The sequence below is a fragment of the Oryzias melastigma genome, linkage group LG3, assembly GCF_002922805.2.
Source record: "Oryzias melastigma strain HK-1 linkage group LG3, ASM292280v2, whole genome shotgun sequence".
Lineage (NCBI taxonomy): Eukaryota > Metazoa > Chordata > Actinopteri > Beloniformes > Adrianichthyidae > Oryzias > Oryzias melastigma.
In genome coordinates, this window is record NC_050514.1 from 4718412 (window position 1) to 4724833 (window position 6422).

At 39.3% G+C, this 6422-nt stretch overlaps 1 protein-coding gene across 1 annotated transcript in view; it reads right to left on the minus strand.

Moving 5' to 3' along the window:
* tspan4a (tetraspanin 4a) overlaps positions 1 to 5554 on the minus strand; it is a 267431-nt gene extending 261877 nt beyond the window's left edge. The window contains exon 1 of the mRNA XM_024295289.2: positions 5487 to 5554. The gene's annotated coding sequence lies outside the window, so the exon portion shown is untranslated. The remainder of the gene's footprint in view (positions 1 to 5486) is intronic.
* Positions 5555 to 6422: the final 868 nt, after the last annotated feature.

Sequence of the window (6422 nt, forward strand, 5' to 3'; positions counted from 1 at the left end):
CAGGTTGGGGCTTTGAGGATTGTAAGCTAGTGGGGGAAGATATAAACATATGGTTGACAGGACGTTGCTACACATTTTCACTCCAAACTGGTCATAAATGGACATATGGTTCAGGCTTCTTGCGCGTCATTTTTTGATATTTTGGGTGACCCCAACTCATCGTTTTTAGACGTGCTGACATTAAATCAAGGGTCCCCAACCCTTGAGATGTCTAACAATTAAGAATAAGAATGCATTGTACAGAAAGTGTGGCCAGGCTTACTCTGAGATCTCAGCAACAAGGAGGAGAAAACCTCAGAGGTGAATTTCTAATGAACTACTGCTGCTCTGCAGAAACTATATCCTAGAAAAAAAACGTGTGTTTTAACATCTGTCGCAGCTGACAGTCTCAGTTGGCTGGGTGTGGGACTGGCATTCAGGAAACCAGAGTTCGCTTCCTGGGGAGGAATGAGCTTGATGCGGTGTGGGTCCTTAGGCAAGACCCTTCCCGTTACTGCCGGTCCCAGACCCCGGATAAAACACAGAGTTGTGTCAGGGAGGGCAAAACCCCCCACGCCAAACTATATGTGTGAATCAGTGAAAGCTGTTTCGCTGTAGCAACCCCTGACAGGATGTGCCGAAAGGTGAACGTTTTTTAACATAGCTGAAAATAATTGATTTTTGCAATGTGATTAAACAGCATTTTATAATTATTAATGAAATATCCGACCAGTGATAGTGGCTAGGAGTTTGTATGACTTTCTATAGACATTTAATAAAAAATAAATGACCAAGGTGTCATATTTATGCAGTTATCAGGAGATTTTCCTATATTTACATCCAATAAAATATACAAAGGTAATATTTTAATCATGTTAAAGAAACAGGATGAAAAGAACTTCAGTAGCAGAACTTCATAGGTCACGAAATCCACTTAATATTACAACGTCCCAGTAAATCAAGGGTGTTTTCTTCAAAGAGATCCTTTCATCCAACTAGGTCAGTTTCAGATGGCAACAAAAATAGCATCTTGTTCGCATTTATTTTATTCCAGAGTTGAGCTTAGAAAATAAAAATTAATAAGTTGCACATCTTACGCGGTTTCAAACGGCTGACTTTTTAAAGAGCTCTCAGTCTCCATCAAAGTGAACAGTTCCACAACGTTTACATCAATAATAAATAAATGAAAGTTTTGACTTTTGTTACAAGAAAATAAAGAATATAAGTTCCCATTTGTTGTTGAGTACTTTAGAGTATGAACCCATTATCCTTTTCAAGCAATACAAGTTTTAAAAATGGCCTCTACAGAGTTTATCCTGCACATTCACACAGTGAGACAAACTGTTAAATGCCAATCAAGACCATTGTTGTACTCTGAAAGTGGCTGACACTCAATGTTAAGGCAGGAAAGTAACCTGAACAATGGGAAAAAAAATGAATTTGACACTTGGTCAAAAAAAATATGCACTGCTATGTTTTGTAGAAGCAAAAAGAAAAAGGCAGCAAGGTTTTTTTTAATGACTCTTCAAAGTTTTGTAACGTTTAGTTCTTGTGATGCAACAATAAAACCATTAAGAGAACTATTTCTGTTTTTATTCTTCAATCTTCAGGAGCTGCATTGTCTCACAGCAAGGATTTGCTGGTTCAAATCCCAGCTGAGACTTTTCTGTGTGGAGTTAACATGTTCACCCTCTATAAGCGTGGGTTTTTCTTCCCACAATCTCATGACATGCTTGGTAGGTTGATTGATTACTTTAAATTGGTCTAGGTGTGAGTATGTGAATGTGTGTGATTATGTGGCCAAGGGGTGTGCCCCAGCTTTGCCCAACAGTAGCTGGGTTGGCTCCAGCAGCCCTGGGACCCTAAAAGGGATTCAGTGGATTTAGATGTATGGATAGAAATGCTCCTCAATGTTTACATTTCATTTTTTTCTAGCCTTCCTAATGCTTAAAAAAACAGAATGTGTTTATGGTTCCTCCATGTCCTCCTCCAGTACAATGAACTTCATTTTACTTACCTGGTTCCCTCTGTACGTTTTAGCCCATGGTGTCTCCCCTTCAGCATCATTCTGTGGTAGTTTTTTTTCATACAGCTCAGGCCAGCCTTTGTCCAAATTCAAGTCAAGATTAAGCACTTCTGTCCCAGACCATGGTTCTGCTTAATCTCGTTTTACCAGTGAAGTTTTTATCCACAATTCCTCCTTTCTACCTGGATTCCTCCCCAATCAACTGTTAGATTTTATTTCTGGATTTTATTTTAACAGCATTTTCTCTAACCCTCCTCAGAAAAGCCACGTTAGCAATGGTAGAGGCATTAGTCACGTTACCAATGGTAGAAGCATTAGCCACGTTAGCAATGGTAGAAGCATTAGCCACGTTAGCAATGGTAGAAGCATTAGCCACGTTAGCAATGATAGAAGCATTAGCCACATTAGCAATGGTAGAAGCATTAGCCACGTTAGCCATGGTAAAAGCATTAGTCATGTTAGCCATGGTAGAAGCATTAGCCACGTTAGCATTGGTAGAAGCATTAGCCACGTTAGCAATGATAGAAGCATTAGTCACGTTAGCAATGGTAGAAGCATTAGCCACGTTAGCCATGATAGAAGAATTAGCCACGTTAGCCATGGTAAAGGCATTAGCCACATTAGCCATGTTAGAAGCATTAGTCACGTTAGCAATGGTAGATGCTTTAGCCACGTTAGCCATAGGAGAAGCTTTAGCCACATTAGCAATGGTAGAAGCATTGGTCACGTTAGCAATGGTAGAAGCATTAGTCATGTTAGCCATGAGAGAAGCATTAGCTAAGTTAGCCATGGTAGAAGCATTAGCTACGCTAGCCATGGAAGAATCATTAGCCACGTTAGCCATGGTAGAAGCATTAGCAACATTAGCCATTCTTGAGGCATTAGCTGTATTATCCATGGTAGAAGCATTAACCATGTTCTAACTCCCAACTCGTAACACTTTACCGAACAGACTCATACCCCTGACACAAACATTACTGTAACTACTCTAACTCCCAACACGTAATATGTAGTAACATGTAAAAAAGCACAGTGCTACCTGTTAGCCGTATTAGCGTATTCAAAATACCTCTAACTCCCAACTTTGTTTTTAAGCAAGTAAACTTATACTTATACCACTAAAACAAACAGTACTGTAACTACACTAACTCCCAACCTTGTGTGTAATGCTTAAAAAGCACAGTTCAACACCACTATACATTAGCCATGTTACCGGATTCACAATAACACCCTATCTCGTTTGGAACTTGTAAAGAGAACAGACTGACATTTTGACAGTGCGTCGTGTTCCTCTCAAAATCGCTTTGGTATGAGTGAGCACAACCAGAATAAATCCATATATGCCTATAAGGCGCTCTGGGATATAAGGCACACTGTTGATTTTTATTTTTAATTAAGGGTTTTAAGTGATACTTATAGAATGGAAACTACAAAACTTACCTTCCAGATTTCAATTTATCTGCCAATCTATCCAAATCAATTGTGTTAAATTAATCATCACTAAGAAAGAACTGATTCATCCAACGTAGACCATTTACTCTGACTCTCAGAAACCTCTATATTATGCAGTCTGCAATTTCTCAGAGGTCATCAACTAATCCATCGTTTTGTCTTTTAATTTACCATTGTCATCATTATAAAGGCCAATCCATTTTACGAAGCTGCTTTGATAATATGCAGGGTCATGGGGTTGCTGGAGCCAATCCCAGTTACTTCAAAGATAGGGTTCACCATGAACAGTTCACCAGTCCATTCCAATGCCACACAGATTATTGTTATTTTTATGTATTTTATGCCATTTATCAGAGCTATCTGCATGCAAGTAGCATATTACACCTTAAACAGCTATTCAAACTGTGAGGGAAATCTGAAGCAGCAGAACAGAGAAATGCGTGTGGTGTTTGCACATGAGGAGCAGATTAATTTCACACAGAAATGAACCAGACATGAATCTGACAAAGAACCTTTGAACAAACCTGATCTTTACACCAACGATCACACACCCCGAAAAAGGAAAACTCATCATCTGAAGATCCCCCACACACACAACGGGCTGTAAAATCTTTTCAAGTGACACGGGTCAAATAAAGAAAACTCGTCATATTTGAATTTGATTTGGATGTTGACATGCAATAAAATGATCATAGCTGCAGGTATCTTTGGTTGAACGTCAGCCAGAAAAGAAAGAAAGGGGAAAAAAACGTCAGTGTTTGGTCTGCAAACTGAATCTTGAGAGAAAGCTGGAAATATGGAAAAACAATTAGCAGGAGCATAAAGCGTAAAATTAAAACAAATGTTTTGTGATGCCAAGTAAAAAACCTAACATAAATCCTATGGTAATCTAATTTAGTTTGATGACTGAAGTTCTACGTGAGGACATTTGCCAGCGGTCCACGTTCAAAGCCTTTTTATGGCTTTCAAAAGTGAATGCACAGATGCACACAGTCTTATTAATGTTGCCTCACCACTTTAATGTCCTATACTGCTCAAATCAGCTTAATTCAAAAGTCCTCCTGTGCACAGTTTTGAGATATTCCACCGTGACATGCTGGTGGCCTTAAAGGCAGGACCGTTTCATTCTGCAGCAGGCCTTACACGTTCAGCTCACAGCTTTCATCTCCTCACCACAGCAGCTACATGCAGAATGGGAGGTTTTCTTATTCAGAATGTTGTTTCTTAAGCAAAGGTCTGACAGTTGTGTTGCAGCACACTGCCTTAGTTTGCATCAGAATATAAAAAATATATTTTGAGCTAATATAAGGAATAAAAATCACATCGCATCACAAAAGTCTAGTGTCACTTTTGCTGTGATATTAATGGACACATGAGGATTTTGTCAAATAAAAAAAAATAGTTAAATAATTTAAATTATTTCTGCTACTTTTAAGCTTTTTTCTTTCCAAGGTTTATATATACTATGTAGAAATATTCACTTGTGTGCCAGTGCGGAGCAGCTTCTTGTAATTCTGCTACCGAAACATAAGGTCACATTGTATAGCACAGAATCCCACTTGCTCTTTGACAGACAGGCCTGGCTTTGAAAAACCAGCGAGGCCTCAAGTTCCTGTAATCCCTCAGGAGAAACTCATGGGAGGGGATAGCTTCAGGAATGGCTGGTATTTTGAAGTTGTGTTCTTCCCCATGTATCTATTTATGTCTGTTTCAGCATGCTCCACAAAAACACGCTCCGGCCAATCAGAGAACAACGCTCTCACTCATCAGCTCATTCCCACTATCAAAACAAACAGATGGCAAACAGGAATACACGCCGAGCCGCTGCAGAGACGCTGGCGTGTGAGTCTAAAGAGCAAAGACGTGTGATAGAAGGTTGTAAGGACGCAGCACTCATTCACAAATTCCCTCAGAAATGAAATGATGACGCTGACAAACCAGACTGTTCAAGTCAGATCTCTAAAGCGAAGTCAAGTTAAAACAGACACAGTTAAAGAGGAAATTGAAGACAGACTCAAAAATGACTTACCTCTCACTTCTGTGACTCTGGCTGTCCGTCTCTCCTCTCAGTGTATGACAAAACTTCTTAAGTTGCTCTTTTCATCAGACTCCCTCCCTCATAGCTCTCTCCCACATGGATACACATTATCAAAAAGAGCAAAATAGTGACATCTAGTGGACATTTGTCTTTGGACCACCAATAAAGAAAAAGAAACTGTCTTGGATAATCTGTGGCTCTCTTCCACCACTAATTTAAAGGCTAATTGGCTCTAATTCCAGGGGAGATCTGAAAGCAGCAAACGGATGAACACAAACGTATTGAACTCATTCATATCTAAAAAGAGTTAGTAAGCTTTAGGGATGCCACAATTCTCAGTTTAGAACCAAACTGTATGTTAACCCAATCGTGGGGAAAGTGAATGGAATCATCTCTAGCTTAAACCACGTTTATGTTGAAAGTGTCAAACGTGTCTTCTTTTGATTTTGCCTTTTTTTCCCTTCAGAGGTCGCCACAGCAATCAGCTTCCTCCATCTAACCTGATCCTCTTCATCCTCTGCTCTAACACCAGCTAGCTTCATGTCTTCATGTCTTTGTTTACTGCAACTTCTAGTCTTCTTCTAGACCAGGAGTGTCAAAATCATTTTGGTTCAGGGGCTACTTTCACCCCCTCTGATCTCAAGTAGGCCAGACCAGTTACAGCAAAAAAAAAACCTATGATCATCTTGTTATCTGTAGCTTTGTTTTTGTTTTGGTTTATTCTCAGTCGGAAAAAAAATACCTCAAACAACCTAGTAGCCTAATCACTTATTATTATTATTAGAGTTTTTCTTATTATTATCTTTACATCATTTTGGTAATTATGGTGTCACACCTGGTAATTATGGCCCGCAGCAGCAGTCTACTGACTGCAAGGACCATATTGTTTCTGCTTAAACATTCAATCTTTCTGCGCCTTTGAGCCAA